The sequence below is a fragment of the Protopterus annectens genome, chromosome 17.part0 (assembly GCF_019279795.1).
Source record: "Protopterus annectens isolate FY-2018-M chromosome 17.part0, PAN1.0, whole genome shotgun sequence".
NCBI lineage: Eukaryota > Metazoa > Chordata > Ceratodontiformes > Protopteridae > Protopterus > Protopterus annectens.
This window is the reverse complement of record NC_056751.1, coordinates 631,730,325-631,751,420: the sequence shown is the minus strand read 5'-3', so window position 1 is coordinate 631,751,420 and position 21,096 is coordinate 631,730,325. Positions and strand designations below refer to the sequence as shown.

Sequence of the window (21,096 nt, the reverse complement as noted above, 5' to 3'; positions counted from 1 at the left end):
AGGGGAAGGCCTTACAGGAACTCAAAACATGTGTTTGTCTGTCCTGTTCCTAAATTTCAGAGAAACTACCCAAATAAGCCGGCCTTTGTTCGCAGGCAATCCCACCCTCCTACTAAGGGCAAAAAGAGTGGCAAGGGGGTTCCTCCTGCTAAGGCTACTCAGACTTCAGGGACTCAGAAGTCTTCCTTTCCACACAAACCAGCTACTGTCTGAGTATTCATCTCTTCCCAGGCACGTTCCTCTTTCTGTCCACCTTTCTCTCTATCTCCCTGTTTGGCTTCATATTACTCAGGATTCATGGGTTCTGTCCATTATTTGCTGGGGATATTTCATGATGTGGAAATCCTGTCCCCTTCTTATGGGCATTCCTCAGCCTCTTCAGGAACAACAACTTTTTTCCCCAGAGGTACTTTGAGACCTTTAGACTCAGGGTACTATACAAGAGGTGCCTGTGCCCCAAAGAGGGAGGAGATTTTACTCCAGAATGTTTCTGGTTCCCAAAAATGAGGGTACTTGGAGACCAGTTCTAGACCTCTGTCATCTCAACACTTTTCCGAAGGAGCCTGCTTTTCGAATGTTGTCCCTTCAGATTCTGTTTCCTCTTTTGCTTTCTCATGCTTTTATATGGTGTCTCTGGATCTCAATAAAGCTTATCTCCATATTCCAATCCATCCTTTTTTCAGAAAGTTTTTGCATTTCTCTGTTGCTTACTGGAATTTTAGTTCTCTGCTTTGCCCTTTGTCCTTCCTACTGCTCCAAGGGTATTCACCAAATGCTTCGCTCCTGTGATTGCTTTTTGCAGGCTTCAGGGGATCCAAGTATTTCCTTATTTGGACAAGCTGCTGATTCAGGCCTCCTCTCCAGAGATCCTATTGGAAAATCTTCATTTTGCCATTTCCCTTCTTCAGAGCATGGGGTGTACAGTAAACTTGAAAAAGTTTTCTCTGTCTCCTTCTCGGATCATGTTTTTCTAGGTTGCAGGATTCAGACAATGCCTATGCTGTCATCCCCGTCTTCTCCCAAGGCTTTAAGTCTCATTTCCTCCTTTCAAACTCTTCTTCCACTGGCCTCTATTACAGCCAGTGAGTTTCTGAGAGCTCTGGGATTCATGGCATCCACCATCCCTATGCTCCTTCTGGCCAAACTCCACATGAGAAAGTTTCAGTTGTTCTTGGCAACAATTTGGCTTCAGCATGCACATCCTCTAGACTTTGTAGTTCCTTTTCTTCCTTTTCTTCCTTGTCTCAAGGAACTTTACTGGTGGATCTAGGAGTTGTCTCTAAATCCAGGACTCTCTCTTCATCCCCCTCTTCCCTCTTAAGAAGGTCAGTCTTGGGATGCTTCAGTCATGGGATGGGGAGCATCGTTTGGCTTCCTAAAGGTACAGGGGGTGTGTTCGCCTCTTTAACAGACAAAGCATATCATTGTCAGATAAGAGTGCTTCTGCTGGCTCTTCAGGCTTTTCATCCTCTTTTCTCCACAGGACCTCTCAAGGTATTTACAGACAATACCACAGTGATGTGGTATATAAACAAACTGGGAATAAGATCTTACCTTTTTTGTCGGTTGGCACTCCTAGTTTGGGATCTTGCTGTCCAGTATCAAGTGACCCTTCAGACAGTTTACATTTCCTCAGGTCAAAGTATTGTGGCAGATACTCTGAGCAGGTCCTTGACTCAATCCCATAAATGGATGCTTCATAGGGATGTGTTTCTGGACATTGTCCAGTGGTGGGGTACTCCTCAAGTAGATCTGTTTGCCTCCTCTCTGAACAGGCAACTTCCTCTGTTTTGTGCCAGAGCCACAGGTCCTCTGGTGTGGAAGGTGGGTGCCCTGTCTTTTTCTTGGAAGGGGGTGTTTATTTATGCATTCCCTCCCCTTCCTCTCATTCCAAAAGTCCTGTTCAAAATTCAACAGGGCACTCCCAAAATCTTGTCGGTGACTCAGTTTTGGCTGAGACAGCATTGGCTCCCTCCTCTTCTCCATATAGCCAAGGGCAATCATTGCAAGTTACCTCATGGGCAGACCTACTCACACAAGACAAGGAATCTGTCATCCAACACCACGTATCCACTCTTCAACTGACACTTTGGGTCATAGGATTTTGATTCCACATAGACACTTTTTTCTGAGGATGTGCTTAGGGTCCTGCAGGAGGCCAGGGAACCCAATACTATTAAATCCTGCTTATCCAAATGGAAGAGGTTTTCTGTTTGGTGTCTCTCTCATAACCTTGATCCACTTACTATGGATGTTCCTTTGGTTCTTTCTTATATGTGTGAATTGCCCGATGCTGGTTTGACCTATTCTTCTGTTAAGGCCCACTTATCAGCTATCTCTGCTTGTCTGCATTTATCTTCTACTTTTGAAGCTAAACAGTTCCTTAAAGGTGTCCTTCATATTAGACCTCCCAGGAAGCCTGTTCCTCCTCCCTGAGATCTGAATTTTGTTTTGAGAAGTTGACCCACGATCCCTTTGAGCCTGCTGCTTCAGCTTCCTTGCAACATTGCTCTTGAAAGATTCTTCTTTTGTTGGCCCTTACTTCTGCCAGATGGATGTCTAAGCTTCAAGCCCTTGTGTTTTCTCCTCATTATTGCTGTTTCATAAAGACGGGGTGTCCTTGTGTACTAATCATACTTTTATGCCCAATGTGGTTAATGAGTTGTCACTTAATCAGTCTATTCCTTTGCCTACTTTTTTCCCCTCTCCACAATCTGCCAGTGAGAGGGTACTGCATACTTTGGATGAGCATAGAAAACTCAGATTTTATTTTGATAAGACTAAGTCTGGTAGAAAGTTTGATCAGTTGTTTTCTTTTCATCCTAGGTCCCTATGTTTAGCTGTATCCAAGAAAACTATTTTTTGGATCTCAAATGCTATTTCTTTTTGTTATACTTTTCATGGTAAGAGCCTTCCTTATTCTATACAGGCTCATTCTACTAGTGCTTTGGCTTCTTTTTGTGCTTTTGTTCAAGGGGTTGGATAATTCTATTCTAAAAGCAGCTATCTGGACTTCTGTGCATACTTTTACCAAGCACTGCAATTTGGATGAAATCTCCAGAGCTACAGCTGGCTTTGCTAGAGCCATCCCTCATGGTTTCCTAGAGGGCTCTGCTGGTCCTTCCTCCACCCAAGTTTCTTCTTGAGCGTTGGCACTCTCCGAGAGGTTAAGAATACTGCAACACATGAATGGAAGGACATAGTACAGTTGTGGAAAATCTTACCAGAACAGTATATATCTTTTCCTTAACTGTTGCAGTATTCACTCCCTCCCTCCTCCCCATGGTCCATTTCCCTCCTGAATGTACTGGTTACCTCTTACTTTTCCTTGGACTGGCATACCTACTGGGGCTATCAGTTCTGAAGATGGTACGGCCGGACATCACCTTTATTCCCTATGCTATGTTTTGAGAATAAGTGTAATGTACAGCATATCTGAAAGCAACAGTAGGCTTTTGTATGATGGCCGGGCTTTGGGCTACCCGAGGCAGGGAATCCAAGAGGTTAAAAATACTGCAACAGTGAGGGAAAGTACATCTACTGTTATGGTAAGATTTTACACAACTGTACTTTTCCTTTTCTTGATTTCTGTCTTGCATAATGTGCCTTTTATGTGGAGACTCCCACTCCTCTAAACCAATGTTTCCTGACCTACTTTCAAAAAAAAAAAAGAATTAAGGAAGGAAAAGGATGGACCCAATCAGAAAGATTAGTGGGCATAATTGATGAGAGAACAGAAAGTTTGCTAAAGAATATGTGTCATGTTGACTGCCCAAGTTCCTCCAAAAAGACCAGGGCAACATCTGTCACATAGTCATGACGACTTTATAATCATTTACCACATTGAATTCATCAACAACAAAATGAGATTTGATAACTACTCATTCCTTTACCAGTGTCCACTTTTTTCCTCTTCATTGTCACAGGAGAAGAGGAGGCTGCTCTAGCACTTGGCAGACAAAATTGAATGAGTGTGTGTGTGTGTGTGTGTGTGTGTGTGTGTGTGTGTGTGTGTGTGTGTGTGTGTGTGTGTGTGTGTGTGTGTGTGTGTGTGTACATATATTTCTTTCTATGTCTGTATACATATATATGCCTGGGAAATGGATAAGATTGAATCGCTGCCCGGGTTCAACAACACCATAATGTACAGGCGTTATGTTGACGTATTTTTCTTCTGGAAGGGGGACAGACTTTCTCTGAGCAATTTTCTGGAAACTCTCTTCCAAAGTCTGGACTTCTTGACCCCTCACAGTAGGACATATCGGAACCACCACTCCGTTCCTGGATATTCACCTCACTATAGACCCGGAAAGTGGACAGTTTGACTACAACATCTACCGCAAGCCCACTTTCCGGAATAACTATCTAGAGTTCAGTAGCCAACATCCCCATTTCATGAAAAAGAATATTGTAAAAGGACAATTCATCTGGTTTTCAGACTCATTTTTAGGGACGAGGTTTTCATCAAGGAAGGTTTTTACCTCAGAAACTTGTTCTTAGAAAGGAAATACCCAGAGTACTTAGTGGACAACCTGTTCCAAGAGATCATGCAGCACAGACACTCCAGGCACCCACCGATCCTGGAAAAGGGATTCACAGCAAGGGCACAGAACAGACTGAACAAAAAGGACTGGGTGGCAAGTTTCTCCATTCCAATGTCCACGGATATGTTTGGAGTCAGAGGGGTCCTCACCAACAATTGGGACATCTTGGAAGGAGAGAAAGGTCTGACAAGGTTACTTGGGACATCCCCGAACTTCTTTTTCAAACGAACTTCTTCTTTTGGTGGTGCATTTGAGAAGGAATAAAAGCCCATCCCCACAGAACGAAGTATCGACAGAATGTCTGACTGCAGCAAGTGCGTCGCCTGTGTACACATACGAAAAGGCAACAATGTCACCTTCCTGCACTGTAACAGAACTGTTCGTCTACATGACCACTATGATTACAACACAAAAATGTGGTCTACTGTGCTTTCTGCGAGCATTGCGGGAATTTCTATATTGGCAAAATGAACAGAAAGCTGAGTAACCGTATTAAAGAACACACAGCAGCAATACGCAAACAGGACAGTTTGGATGCCTTGGCTAAACACAGCGCTGTTTGCCCAAACTTCACAGTATTCAAATTCACAGTGCTGGAAAAAATAGAGTCTGTAGGGAACATGGACACATTCCTGTAAGTCCGGGAATTAAAATGGTAGATAGAACTGAAAGCTGATGTCAATCCAGGTCTCAACGAAAGCCTGAACATTAAATGTGCACTTAAATGGTATAGAGATTGAAATGTGATAGGGCTGGAGCAATTGTGCAAGTGGATTGAATGTGTTTATGGATTTACAACAGTGCAAGTGAGTATAATGTGTCTCCTCTCTCTCTGACTTTTGTCTCCCCCCCCCCCCACACACACACACGCTCACTTCCAGTCACCAGAGTAGCCCCCACCGACCCCACCCCACTCCGCGGTCTCACTTCTCACGCAGCCATTCAAGGGGTGGTACCATCCGAACCAACCCACGGTCGTTACCATTCGCACTGACCCAGTCTTCTGGGACTCCCTATTGTACATATTCTCCGACCCATCAAACCCTGGCTCCACACTCCATGTCCTGGGCGGCCCCCCAAACACCCCCCTCCTCAAGTCCACACCACATACCTCCCACTCCCCCCTCCAATGGGATACCCACACATTTCTCTACACACACTGATACCCAAACATAATAGGACTCTCCAACTCCTCCACCTTCGTCCGTGCCCTTCTTTGCTTACCTTTGGAGGCACGGGCTCATAACTTACACAAAGAAACTATACCTAATTTCTGGGTCGTGGGTTAATATTAGAATTATCACAGCATGACTCTCATCCTTCCCGGTCACGGTCATACATATATATACATATATATATATATACACACACACACACACACACACACACACACACACACACACACACACAAAGAAGTGGCAGTTTAGAGGCTTGTAGGTTCACCTGTCAGTATATGCGGGATCTAAGAGTTGCTGAGGACCAGCGTAGAAATCAATGTGGATACAGGGACAGCCTGCAGACTCCATACAGAAGGCACCTAACGTGCAAGTCTCTCTCATTTATGAATCTAATGCTATGAGCTGATGTCCTTTTTCATTCTCCCTCACAAATGGATTCAGATCTGATCCTCTGATCTGACTCTGCCACATATACAAGACTTTGGATCCAACTCTCCCTCCTCCCTCTACCCATAATGCTGTATTCTATCCCAAACACCTCAGATCTCGTTTGCTGACATTGTGGTTAGATATAGGTTCCACTCTTGAGCATAGGAAGCAGCATTTTTTTGTATTAACTCTTTTATTTCTAAAACTTGCTTCCATTTCTCTTAAAACTTGTAGCTTCTTTGTCCATTTCCACCCTGTAAAGTTTTTGCTAGTGTTAGGATCTCTCTTCTCCTCCTCTTAACTTTTACTCAGTTTGAGGAGTATTGGTACCCTGGTACTCTTTTTTACCTTTCTTAGGTTGTTGTAAAAATAAAAAAAAAAAAACTGTTATTTAATGCTTTGTTTATTGTGACTTTTTCTTTATAGGTTACGCAATGTTGTCACGCAGGCCATTTCAGAGAAACCTACTGGCTTCAAAAAGTGCACTTCTTGTGGGCATAAGATCCCAAACTCAGATGCCTACAAGAAGTGCATGTATTGCCTAGGACAAGGTCATCTTGACTCCTTTTGTCCCATTTGTGGCACTTTTTATCCCCAAGCGTTATTGGACAGGCTTAATAAACTGATTTTAAAAACTGCTACCTGCTGCTTCCTGGGCTCAATCCCCTTCCACAACAGTCAGACAGGTTTCTTCAGATGTCCGAAAGAGATCTCCTCAGAAGTCCCTAAGGGCATCTTCGGACCCATTGGAAAAGATTAGAAAAATTTCAGATCCAACCACCTCAGAGCTGACACCACTTGAGCCGCCTTCACATCCACAGCCTTCATCAGATCTGAAAGGTTTGACTCCTGTTGTCATTTCCACTTTGCCATTTACTTCTTTTTCGGATCCTAAGTCCTCTGATCTGGCAAACCAGTTCAGGTCATAGACGTCTTACTCCAGAATACACACTGAAACTTGTTTCTCCTTCCCTGCCCACTCAGCTTTTTCAGACTTTGAGGAAACACTCTAGACCCTCACACAGTTTCTCCCAGGTCTTTGAGGAGTTTGACAGAGGCAGAAGTGGATAGGATAATGCAGAAATTTCTCAGGGCTCAGATCCATAGGAGGGCTTGACAGCTCCGTCCCCTCCTGGATCCATGAATGCATTTGCTGAGTCCATTCTCTCTTCTTCTCTGATCTGGCCAGTGGATTTCAAGTCCCATTATACGAGATCCCTGAGAGGTCCAGCATAGGATTCCAGAAAAGTATGTTCATCTCCAACAGTGCCCCTGACTGGTTCTGCTCCAGTACTCTTGGATCAGAGGGGGTTTCAGATCCAAAAGGCTGGCGCCAGGTCCAAGGTGTTGGGTTCTGCCCAGACTTGTCAGATCTATCCCTTCATCTTAGAGCTTCAGCTGTGGAGAACTTGGATCCAGTTCGCTTTATGAGGCTCAGATCAGGGGGTGGCACCAACCTTCCTTCCTCTGAGGCTTTGGCTCTGAGGAGGGGGGAGAGGTTTCTTTGGTCCTTCAGCATTCAAGGTGGTAGAAGGGGCTTTCTCTCTTCACAGACAACCTTCATCTCATCTCAGATTCTACCCATCTCCCACCCTTGGTCCCGAGCTCAGACGTATTCCACAGGGACAACCAGTTCTGGGAAGTCTCCAGACAGTTCCCCTAGAGGAATTTTCCCCCTCTTCTGATACGTGTCCCAAACACCCCACAGAGGAGGTTCCTCATAAGACGATGTCTAAGAGGAGGCACATAAACTTGCCCATGGAGTCTCTCATGGAAGACACTGATTTTGATGAAGGATGAGGATCCCCAGATCGCCACCCAGTGACATCTGCTTTGGAGATATCCTGTAAATCCTCAAGCAGAAGGGTTTTTGGTTCCAAAAATCTCAGGAACCTTTCTAGGATTCGTGCAGTGATAATTCCATTAGAGGCAAAGAAGGAAATTTGAATGGAAGACATCACCCTAGAGGCATAGGGGGCCTGCAGAATCAGGGCTTCACAGATGCTTTTTCCAGTAGGCCCTATCAGCAGTCCTGAAGCACTGCCTGACTGTCCAACTCTGGAGGCATTTGGGGGTCATTTCTGTTTGCACCTAGATGTCTGGACAGATATCACAAAAAATTCATGGGTACTAAGAATCACATCTAGAGGTAACTGCATATCATTTCCCTTCCTTCTCCTATCCAAAAGAGTAAACTTCCCAACATTCCCAGTCAGAGGGAAGATGCAGCACAAAAAGTACAAAAGCTGCTACAGAAGAGTCATCCAGGAAGTCCCACCCATCCCGATAGGATTTGGAACTTACCCCTGCTTCTTTTTAGTGTCAAAGAAAACAGGGGACCCAAGACCCATTTTGGATCTAAGTAACTTGAATCAATATGTAAAGAAGACGAAGTTCCGAATGGTTACGATTCAGTCCATCCTGCCTCTTTTACACATGGATGATTGGCTGTCCTCCATAGATCTCCAAGGTGCATACTACCACTTAAATGTAGACAAGCAATCCAGGAGACATGTACACTTTCAGCTGAAAGCCAGTCATTACCAATTCAGAGGGCTGCCCTTTGGACTCACCGCAGCCCCCAGAGTGTTTACCAAATGCATAACAGTCATGGCAGCTGACTTGAGACTCAGGGGATTCCTGGTATTTCTATGTCTCAACGATTGGCTCCTCACCGCCCCATCCAAGCATCAGCTTCTACAAGCAAGGGACTACTTGCTCCAGGTTTCCAGCACTTGAAGCATCTCAAGAAGCCATGCCAGGTCAAACCTAGTCCCATTACAGACCCTGGAATTTATCGGGACTCCTTGGATACCACAATTCAGGTGGTATCCTTACCTCTCCAGCACATCACATCCTTGAGACATCAGATTCGGTCTATATTGTCTCACCTGTCTCCCCCAGCAAGATTAATACTACCAGCTCTTGGGTCAGTGTCAGCTGCCATACTTCTAGTCCCTCTAGCACAATTCTTTATGCTAATCCTACAGTGGTCCTTGCCTATTATTTCCCACAAGACTCACCCCAGTCTGCAAAATCATATTTGTTGGTGGATTTGGTCTGATGACTTACTTCTGGGCAGACCATTTATTCTTCTGCCTCCAGTTGCCACAGTGACCAAGGATGCTTCCCAGTTGGAGTGGGCGGGCATTTCTTGGGAAAGATGGCCCTAGGCACGTGGTCCCCTCTGGAGAACAAGATGCATATCAGTGTCCTAGAGATGAGAGCAGTCCTCCTAGCATTGCAAGGAATTCAAGACATTCTCCCTGTATGGACTGTTGCATTTCAAACAGATGTCAGTAGTCTAGTACATCAACAAGCAAGGGGGAACCTGATCTTATGCACTGTGCAAAAAGACCATGAGGGTTTGGGAATGGGCAATCACTTCAGAATGCATTCTCATTACATGCATGTCCTGAGGAAAAGCAATGCAGTAGCAGACAGGCTCAGAGATCCATTCTGATGCATCACGAGTGGTCTTTCAATCAGTCAGTAGTGAATATAATCTTAAGCCACTAGGACAAGCCTTGCTGCAACCTGTTTGCCTCAGCCCTCAACAAAAAGTGCAGCAAGTACTTTGCTCTGGTCCCCCCTCTGGGGGAGTCACCGAGAGGCACTCAGATTCACGATTGGCCCCTGGGATTCCTGTATGCCTACCCTCCTCTTTCTCTGATTCCAGAGTTCTTACAGAAGGCAAGCAGGCTGAAGAGCTCAGTCATCGACATTACCCCCCTTCGACAGGTATTGTTCCCCTTTCTTTGGTCTCACTTGAGATATCCTCTATGGATACTGGAACCCACTCAGGATCTTCTGTCTCTTTCATTGAGAATTCAGTACCCCAATCTCAGTGCTCTCAAACTAACCACTTGGATTCTCCACTTCTAGTAACAGTTAGACAGGCCAGGCTTGCTTCTGCAGTTCGTGAGATTATTGTATTCTCTTAGAAGGCTTCTACCAAGAACGTCTACAGAAGCAAGTGGAAAAGGTTCTCTATTTGGACCTCCAACCAGAATGTCAATCCTTTTTCAGCACCTGCTTAGGGCATTCTTCTCTTTCTAGCAACTCTTTTTAAAGAAGGAGCTATTTTTTTTACTGTTAAGCTTCAGTTGGCAGCAATTTCCATTCTGGAAACAAATCCTTTTTTCTGGCTTCATCAAAATTGTATAAAGCCTTCATTAAAAGTGTCTTTCTCCTCAGACCCCCAATGAAGGACCGTGTCTTACTTGGGACCTTACTGTGGTCTTTCAGGGTTTAACTCAGAAACCCTTTGAATCAGTAGACAAATGCGATATGAAGTTTCTTTCTTGGAAAACGATCTTCTTAGTGACTTTAACTTAAGCAAAAAGAATTTGAGTTCCATGCCCTATCAGCTAAGACTCCTTACATTATTTTTCATAAGGACATGGTGTCTCTGTAGACCAACCCTTCCTAAAGTGGCGACAGAAAGTAACATTAACCAGTCCAATGCATGCAATAACAAGTCGTCTTTTCAATATTTACAAGTAAGGGAGAATACATGCTTCATCTCCTTCATATGCACAGACAATTACACTTTTGTCTTCACAGGACAAAACAGTTCAGTAAGTCTGATCAGCTGTTTGTATCCTTTTCTCCTAACTGCTTGGGTCAGGCAGTATCTATAATTGTACTAGCCAAATGGATTACCAATTGCATTTCATTGGTTTATTCTCAAAAAAGGATTAGATTTGCCAGGACCCCCTAAAGCTCACTCTACTCAGTCTATGGCTACTTCATCTGTTTTTTTTTGTCAAGGACTTCCATTGCTGATATTTGTACTATAGCCATTTGTTCAGAGTCATACTCTTGCTAAACATTACAAATTGGACATTGTCTCCAGTATCAAGGCTTTTTTTGGTTCGACAGTCCTCTGGCATGTCCTTCTGTGAAGGCCTCCCAAGGGCTATGTAGCTGGGGTTGTGTATCATTTGTGAGGAAGAATGAAAAGGACAATATCCGATTCAGAAGTTATGTACTTACCATAACTTGGCATCTGTGTTGACCATTTTCACTCATCCTCACCTTCCTTCCCATCCATCCCCCAACCATGTAACCCCTAGAAGTATTTGTTAGACTGTATTGGAACATTTCAGTTCCAGGTTTGATTCCTAACATTTCTTAAGTCTATATCTGTCTGTATTATAAAGTGGGAGATTAGGCAGCAAACTCGATCTGAGGCGTTTGTGGGATAGAATCCAGCATTTTGGGTAGAGGGAGGAGCTCAAGAGTTGGATCCGAAGTCTTATGCATGTGGCCAAGTCAGATCCAAGGATAGGATTGTGAGGAAGAATGAAAATGGAAAACACAGATGCCAAGTTATGGTAAGTACATAACTTCTAATTATAGAAAGTTGACTTTTTTAATATCTTTTTTTTTCTTATTTCAGTCATCCTGACCATTATTCACTTCCTCTTCACTCATTCATTCCCTCGACACACCCAAGAGGCAAGATTGTTTCCTCTTATTGTACTGGTGAATGAAAACCCATTCTTTTTGTATGCTTTTGTCGAACAATTTTTCTTTCTCTGAGACTCCACTAAAAATGCCACATGGATATTCCCAATTAAAACAGTTAAATAAACAAGTTAATAATGTATACACAAGCAAAGTTCAGCATACTGCAATAATTCACTGCCAGGTTAGAAAATGCAGTTGTGTAAAGGTAACATAGAAGTGTTAAGGATATAGGTTTAATCCTTACCCAGGTGTCAGTTACACATTTTTTGATACTATTATTTCTTCTCTTCAGAGTCATGGGAGATGTCCTTCCATATCACTGTTGCATTATTCTTTACCACTGGGATCTACTGCCAAGGATAGCCCAATGTCTGGCCAGTATACCAAAGCTTTTATTGCCCAGGGAACATCATACATCAGCTGTATGCTCTATGTTTTGGTGTAGGGCATAAAGGTGATGTGTATACGCTCCCAAGTCAGAACTTTATTGATGCCGGGCCTAATGCAGTAGTAGTACATCAGTCTGAATGCCTTTTGCTTTGCTGGTGTTACCAAGCCTACTTTTTTCAGAGAATGCCTTTTGCTTTGCTGGTGTTACCAAGCCTACTTTTTTCAGAGAAGTACCCTACTGGGGTTTCTAGTTTTCTTTTCCTTGTATTGTTTGCTGGGTTACATGTCATCCAAGAAAGGAAAATGTCAGTGTAGGAGGCAGATTCCCCATAAAGACCGCCACAGTAGGTGCCTCTTTTGCTTAAGTGTGTCCCACGACCGCACACAGTCTTCCACCTGTCAGGCTTTTGTTTCCAAGACCTTATATAGTCACCTTTCTTTAATTTCCATTTACTTTGAGAACCAAAGTATCAAGCTTTTGGCCCAAGCTACCATAGCAGAATCTGCTGGCCCCAAGGTGCAGCCACTGTTAAAGAAGACAGTGTAGAAGCCTAAGACTGTGTCTGCTGCTGTACACCCCCGCCCTCCACTGGACATCTCTGTTGAGATGAGTGAGAAGTCAGATGACAACCCAGTGTTACCTTCAGTTTCCTGTGCCATAACCTTCTTGGAGGCTGACATAGAACCTGCTTCTCGCATGTTCTTGGAGGCCTTACACACATCTATGGTGGTCATTGAGGGGGAACAATGACTAATTATTTCCGTGAGGCCTAGGGAGATTCCTCAGTTCCTTATAGAGGAATAGATGCTATTACCTTAATTGAATCCATGCAGGCGTCCAAACCTCTTTGTCAGAGCAGATGTTCCTGTGAAGAAAATACAAAAGTCTAAGCATGTAGTGTCTGCTCCTAGAGATCTACAGTAGGAATGTAATTGAAGCCTCCTCAGGATGTTTCAGTTTCTGCTCTTCCTTGGTTTTATATCCCGAAGAGGGAGTCTTCGGGTGGGGATTCTGATTCTGAGGATGATTTCTTGGCCTATTCTCCCAATTGCCTTCACCTTTAGATTATGGATCTGAGGAGGAGGAGGAATCAGTCAGTCCTGTTTCTGCTTTGGAGGAACTTTTCTTTGGTGACACAGTCCTGCACATGTTGGAGCATTTCAAATGAGATTGCTCCCATTTCAGATATCCAGAAGAGGTATTATGAGTTGCTACAAATGGACTATTCTAAACCTTCAGCTATCCCTCCTGTGTTGGCTGCTCTGTTGGGTACCTTTTCTTCTGCTTTCCTGACACCAGAGTCTCAGCTTCTAGTTCCTAAGAAACTTGATAGTTTCTGTAATGTGCCAGATACCTGTGTAAATGCACTTCTCTAATCCTGCAGTGAGTTTGGGTTCTACAAATAAGCCTTCTAGCCTGTTGTCTTCTTCCAAGCTCTTTCTTTCCGATAAGGACAATAGAGCCATGGAGAGGATTGATAAAAAGGTGTATACTTTTGCTACTTTGGAGCTCAGGGCCATTACTTATCAGATCCATATGACTAAGTACATTTTGTCTCTTCCTTCCCAAAAGGAAAAAAATATTTCTGATATGCTTGATTCTTAAGACAAAGCTTCAGCACTGTCTTTGCTCAGTTCCATTTCTCCAGTTGCCTGTCACTTTATTAAATGCAATTATGATGCAGTAGATGCATCTTCTAGGGCTGCTGCCTCTGGTTCTGTGATGAGGCACTATTCCTATCTTTGCCTTCAGGCCTTACTAGATATCAAAGCAAAACTTCTGGATGCTCCCTTTGATGACCAGAATTTGTTTGGCACTGCTGCTGATCTTTTTATGACTTTACAGGCTCAGGGTAAGGTCAAGAAAGATTTGGAACAAATCTTTTTCTCATCTATTCCCAGATTTTAGAAGAACTATCCTAGTAAGACTGCTTTTGTGCATAGGCTACCTAGATGTTCTTCCAAAGGTAAGAAGGCTTCTAGGCATTTTTTTTTTGCGATAAACCTATTCAGACATCCAGACCCCAGAAGCATTTCTTTCCTGATAGGTCTGCAGTCATTTGACTGTCTAACCTCCCTTCCTCTTGGCCAGGTTCCCTTGTTCCTCAGGCTTTCTTGTTCTCTCCCAGTTTGGCAATTGATCACCCCAGACAACTGGGTTCTCTCCATCATCAGGCAGGGCTACTTTACGACCTGGAAGGTCCTTCCCTCCTTTTTCAGGATTCCTCAACCCTGTACAGAACAGCTTCCTCATTTTGCAGGGCTATTACGAAGTCTGCTGGACCAAGGTGCCATTCAAATAATTCTGCAAACGGAGAGGGGTTTGGGGTTTTATTCCTGTATTTTTCTGATCCCAGGGAAAGAGAGATCTTGGAGACCTTTCCTGGAGCTTTCCTTTCTAAACAGTTTTCTCATAGTGCCTTCCTTCTGAATATTTTCTCTTCAGACTCTGTTTTCTGTGTTGTTTCCCCAACCCTTTTTGGTTTCCTTGGATCTGAAGGACGTTTACCTGCACATTCCTATCCACCCTCTGTTCAGGAAATATTTTGATTTCTCTGTTTCTTCTTCTCATTTTCAGTTCTCTGATTTGCCATTTGAGCTTTCAACAGCCATAAAGGCTGTTCACTAAATGTTTAACTCCTGTAGTCACCTTTTGCAGGTTTTGGGGCGCTCCAATATTTCCTTATTTGGATGAGCTCTTGCTTCAGGCTCCATCCCATTTTAAGCTGGTGCAAGATCTTCATTTCACCCAGCTTCTGTTGCACAGCCTGTGTTTCACAATCAACCTGTCAATGTTGTCTCCATATCAGGATCATGTTTTCCTAGACTGCAGGTTCCAGACTGTTTCTGTGCTGGCATGTCTTCATGCCTTCAAGGTTCTGTCTATCACAAGTTATTTTCTGCTCCTGCTTCCCATGTCCTCACTTCTAGCCAGGGAGTTCCTCTGAGCTCTGGTGTGCATGGTCTCCACTATCCCCATGCTTTTCCTCCCCTTCCTCTGAATCCAAGGGTCCTTCACAAAATTGGAAATGACTCTCAAAAAATCTTGTTGGTGACTCTTTTGGCCCAGACAGACAGCACTGGTTTCCCCTCTTATTCTCTCTGGTCAGGTGAAGTCATCACAAGTTACTTCACCTCATGGATTTTCTCACACATGACAAAGAGATTCTCCTTCACCCTGTTCTGTCCACTCTTCAGTTGATGCTTTGGGTGATAGGGTTCTGATTCCTTTCTGTCACCACTTCTCTGAGGACATGCTAAAGGTCCTTCAGCAGGCCAGGAAACCCACTACCCTAAAATCATATATGTCCAGGTAGAAGATATTTTCTGTTTGGTGTCCCAAACACCACAAGGACCCCTTTTCAGTGGCGATTCCTTTGGTTCTTTCCTATCTGTGTGAACGTCTGCATGCTGACTTGGCTTACTCTTCAGTGAAAGCCCACTTGTCAGCAATTTCTGCCTGTCTGCCACTTACTTCTCCTTTGGCCAATAGGTGTGAGGTCAAGCAGTTTCTTAAAGGCATCCTTCATCTTAGATCCTCAAGAAAGCCCATTCTTCATTCTTTGGATCTTATTTTTATTCTTGAAAAGCTGACTTGAAGCTCCTTTTGAGCCTGCAGTGGTATCTTCTTTGCAACATTGTACTTGGAAGACTGTTTTATTACTTTCTTTAACCTCTGCCAGAAGAGTTTCTGAACAACAGGCCTTGATGGCAGTCCTTTTCTGTTTTTTTTTTTTTTCATAGAGATAGGTTATGTCTCCATACAAATCCTTTTTTTATGCCTAAGGTGATTAATGAGTTGTCACTTAATCAGTCTATTCAGCGTTCTCCTTTTTTCACTTATTTGCAATCTGCCATTGAGAAGGTTCTTCATACTTTGGATTTACATAGAAATTTCAGATATTATCTAGGCAAAACAAAGGTTTTTCATAAACTGGATCATCTTTTTGTTTCTTTTTATACCAGGACATTGAATTTGGCTTGTTAGTAAGCAAACCATCTCATCTTGGATTTCCAAGGCCATTTCTTTTTGTTATTGTTTTCATGGCAAGGAGTTGTCTGCGTCTGTGAGGGCTCATTTCCCTACAGCAGTGGCTTCCTCAGGGGCTTTCTTCAAAGGTGTGGACACCATCTCCATCCTTGAAGCTGCTGCTTGGTCTCCAGTTCACACTTTCACAAAACATTACACGGATGTCATTTCCAGAGCCAGAGCAGGTTTTGCCAAGGCTATCCTGTGTGGGTTTGTGGAGGGCTGATCTTGTCTTTCAACTCCATGCCTCCCCTGTAGCTTTTTTACCCTCCCAGATGTAATGAGTACTGTAATAGTGATAAAGAAGGACATAGTACAGTTTCTGTAAAATCTTATGAGATTTCCTCCTTTTCACTGTTGCAGTATTTACAAACTCTTCCCTCCTGTACCATTTTCTCCTCCTCCTAAATGGTTGGTATTTTACTAATGGCTGAGAGGTTCCTCCTCTTCTGTCTCTTGCTTCCTTTTTCTGGATGTACATGTCCTCCTTTACAGTGGCAGACCTACGTCTCGAGGCACTTCAGTTCTGACTTGGGAGTGTATGTATGTCACGTTTATGCCCTAGGCTGATAGGTAGCATACAGCCTGACTAAGCCTAATAAGGCTTTGGCATACTGGCTGGACGTTGGGCTATCATTGACAGGAGATCCCAGTGGTAATGAGTCCTGCAACAGTGAAAAGAAGGACATCTACTGTTACGTTAAGATTTTACACAACTGTACTTTCCCCTAATGCCATATCTTTGAGATGGTGAGGGGGGACAGTAAGTGGTGTGTGTATCTTTATAAGAGAGCATTCTCTAAGAACTATTTCCTTTCTCTATCCTGTGATTTTTCCTAGATGGTTACTGTGCACTGGAATGTACAACTTCATCATTTCTGAACTTTTGAGGTTCTTTGTATGTACTTCCCTTTAGGCACTATCACTTACTTGCACATGATGCAAAGCCACCAGCCATGCATCAGGCTACTGCTTGTTGCACTGATTCTGTAGTCTTGGTAAACAATGAACTTAACTGGTGGGTAGTTAGGTAATGAATGGTCATTATTGTCTGGCTTTTCCATCTGCAGAATCCTTAACAGCCAGTGCTTTAAGCATAGGAGAGAGTTCTTGGTGCCTTAACAACCTTTTTTTTGTCTTGTGCCCAGGAATTTCCATGTGGTTCTTGGGCCTAGGTTCCATTTAGGAAGTTGTGCTTTTAAAGTAGCTGTACTGGCACTATCTTTATATTCATAAGGAGATTTGTTTAGCTTTAAGAAAGAGTTAAAGCATAACATTCACTGGTTTAGTATACCTTGTAATCTGTGTAATATGAATTCTTCTTTCCTTTTGTGATGCCAAGTTTGATTTGTGTTCTTTTTTTATTCCTTGGTTATTTTGTGATTGTACTGTGCTGTGATCAAGGGAAGAAGGCACTTTGCTAACTGCACAACATGCTGTAATAACACTTACTACACAGTTCAAAAAGAATAAAAAAATAAACATCATATAAGTAATGTTTGTTGGGGGAAAAGGGCATAATGACTGAATGGCTATGATCTTTGCCTCACAGTTCCACTGTCCAGAGTTCAATTCTGACATCCATTCATTATCTGTGTGACTTTCTTGTGCTCTCCTTCTCTGATTGGGTTTACTCCAATGAGTCTATATTATTTCATCGAACATACACGTAATCGAACGGCATTTCATCAAACCTCCTCCCTCATGTTGGGGGCTGGACCCTCCACTAATTACATATACCAACTCTCAGATTGGACTACAGTGGGGGAAAAGTAAATTTCCTGATCCCCATTGTAATACGATCTCAATCAGAACGGTTTGACGAACGGCATGTTCAACAAAATGCCATCCGAAATGCCATTCAATGATGTGAAGTTTTAATGAAATAGTAGGGACCCTACTCCAAGTACTAAGGTTTCCTCCCAAATCCATGCAGATTAATTGGATAATCTAATAGACCATCCTCATAAACTGTATTTACCCTTACTGTTGTGGCTGACAAAGGTCCCCAGTGACCAGTTCACTAACCTGGTTAACAAATTAAAGTAATTTAGCTCACACACACCCTGCATATTATTTATACACCAACTCTCAGAGATCCCTACACATTGGAGGAAGGACAAACACTCGATCCCAAGAAATACTGGCTTTTGGAGGACAAGCCAGTTCGATCTTTTGACGTTTGTTCATGTGGGAAAGGGGCCTGTATATATATATATATATATATATATATGTGTGTGTGTATATATATATATATATATATATATATATATATATACACACACACACACACACACACACACATATTTATGTATATGTGTGTGTGTATGTATTTTATATATATATATATGTGTGTGTGTGTTTTTATATATATATATATATATATATATATATAGATATATACAGATATATATAGATATATATAGATATATATAGATATATATATGTATATATATATATATATACATACATACATACATACATAGAGAGAGAGAGAGAATACATGTGTGTGTGTGTTGTTCTTCTAGGGAAACTATTCTACTTGATACATAAGGGCAGTGTATTTCAGAAATGGGAGATGCATTAGATTAGGGTTGTCATGCTATCTGCTGTTGATATGATGGTATAAGTTTAGGTCTCTTGCAGCTGTTTGCAGTACCACTGCTTCTGTTAGATTAAGGAGTTCAAGAAGTGATTGGTCTTTTATAGCATGGAAGGCAAATTGGAGTAACTCCTAATGAGGCTGTATGAGACTGAGCAGAGGGATAAGAGTTAGTTTATCAGAGTAACTAAGAGTACTGAGATCTCAGATCTTGTAGATGAGTAAATGTTGCGGTCAGTGGGTTGATTTAAATGTTTTGTGACATCACCTCCAGCACTTTACCTGACAAGGTCTGAGGAGCATTACCTGTTTTTTCATATTTGAGTGTTGGGGCATCCTACCCTTTTCAGTCCATCTCAGGTAATGCCATGTATGGTTCAGAAACCTCCCAGTGCTTATGTCTGTGAACTGGCTTATTCTATTTTTAGGGTACATCTTGATTTTCGTACTTTCTCTGAAAAGTTTTAAAAATCAAGGCGTCTTTCACTTCTGCACAGTTCTAAAAGGCCCCCTGTTGTCTGGGCTTCACTTCCAAAAAAATATTTTTTTACCGTAGTACAAGCTAATGTTCTGTCTCCTATTTACTTTTCTCCTGTAACATAATTCCAGAATTCACTTGTACCTTAGATCAAAATGATTTCATGTCTGCCTTTTTCTCTTAACAGAAAAATGTATAGAACATTTCTTCTCACAACTTTTAAAGTAAGGCTTTTTTTCAGGGTGTAAACTTTTTGCTACTCACCATTGTAGCTGCAGGTTTGCTGAAAGACTCTGCATGCACATTTTTCTTGATCAACATATCCTTGATATATGAAAGGCTTTGACAGTGGTTTTAGTATGCCTTACCCAGAATTAAAGTACTTTTGCAGAGACTATTTGCTGTTTTGATGACTTTTGACTGGTCAAGTCTGATAAGGTTGCTCCACAGCCTCATGGATTTCACAAGATGCAGCCTCTCTATTAGCAACGTAGTACTGCCTAATACTAGAGATTTATACACCCCTGATCCACCCATGAAATTACGCAGTCTTACCACTTCCGTTCACCATACCCCATGGTAGTCCTGTGTATTTTATAGGTCAGCAGTCTAAGGCACTGAGTTTGAAAAATGTTTTCTGTCTTATGGAAACTGTGATGAAATAATGTGGAAATACTGCAGACTTTAGAAAAATATGTAAAACAATGAGATAAACTTTATATCATGAGAACACACCACACAGGATTTGTTGTGTGTTATAACACTATACAGTTAGTGGGACCTCAGCCTCATCCACTCTTGCACCAAGCTACGTAGCCAGACTCATTACCACAAGCTCGGGTGGTACTGCAGTTGAGAAAAGCCAAGCAAGTAATTCTACTGAAGGAGAGTCTGGGATTTTATTCTTTTCTTAGTTTTCCAATAACTGGTACATTGGATCAATTCTAGATCTTCAGCCTTCATATTAGCCTCATCAAGTACAAGACAGTGAAAGTATGAATCATCCTCCTCCTGTTGCTTCAGCATTGTTTGGTATGCTTAATAAATGCCTACTGGCACACCAGATTCTTCAGTGAATGCAGAATTGTCCATCACGATCTGCTGCAACTGAAACCTTGTACTAGACTAGTCCAGGTTGACTTGTGTTCAGCCATGTAGCATTTACAAAGTCCTTCTCATCAAAACCCTACAGTGCATGAACTTTCTAGCAGTTTTGTCAGACTATTCACTGAAATCTCTTTCCTGAGACCTCTTGTGAAAACTGTGTGTGTTCGTATCTTTGGAGTTTCCCATTAAATGGAGAAATTGTTCCTGAAGCACAGACACTCCTGTCTGTTGGTGGTGGTTTAATCCCAAGAACTGCAAGGCTTTTGTGTTTCAGAACAGAGATTAAGGTGCAGTCTTCTTTGTGAACTGGCATCTATAGCAGTCCAGATATAAAGATTCCATGCTTTGTCATCTGCTGTCCTGATGACCGTGTAAATCTTTGCACATTCAAATCCACCCATTTATCCATGAAAATTCTGCAGTTGTCCATTTCCATTAATTGTAGTCATTGCAGATTTGAACTCATGTCAGCTCTCTCTCTTTTGTTCGACTTTTCAGCCTATAACTCATTACTGGAGTTTTCCTTCCTTTACCCAAATCCAGGGCACATTCTGACAACAGGTTGAGTCATGGAATGTACTTGGATGAGTTCAAGCCTCTGTGTCTTTAAAGGCTGGTGATGCATTCCACATGACTGAAGCTGGACCCTACTTTTTGCTATTCAAACTCTAAAAGTTGATCTGTACCATTCATTCAACAGTTTGCTAAGCATAACCCTGTGTGCTGTACTGGGAGGAAGTGAAACTAATGTGACATGCATCACTTTTGGCTGTCTACATTCCAAAAGAAGAAACCTGCACTGTAAATTACAAGCATTGATTTCTAAACTGGCCCATGGACATTTGGATTCACCCAGATAAGGG

General features: G+C 42.5%; 1 protein-coding gene across 1 annotated transcript in view; it reads left to right on the top strand.

Annotated features, from left to right (window-relative positions):
* Positions 1–21,096, top strand: part of LOC122791483 (protein phosphatase 1 regulatory subunit 12A-like) — a 1,771,856-nt gene that overhangs the window by 1,344,750 nt on the left and 406,010 nt on the right. The window lies entirely within an intron of this gene.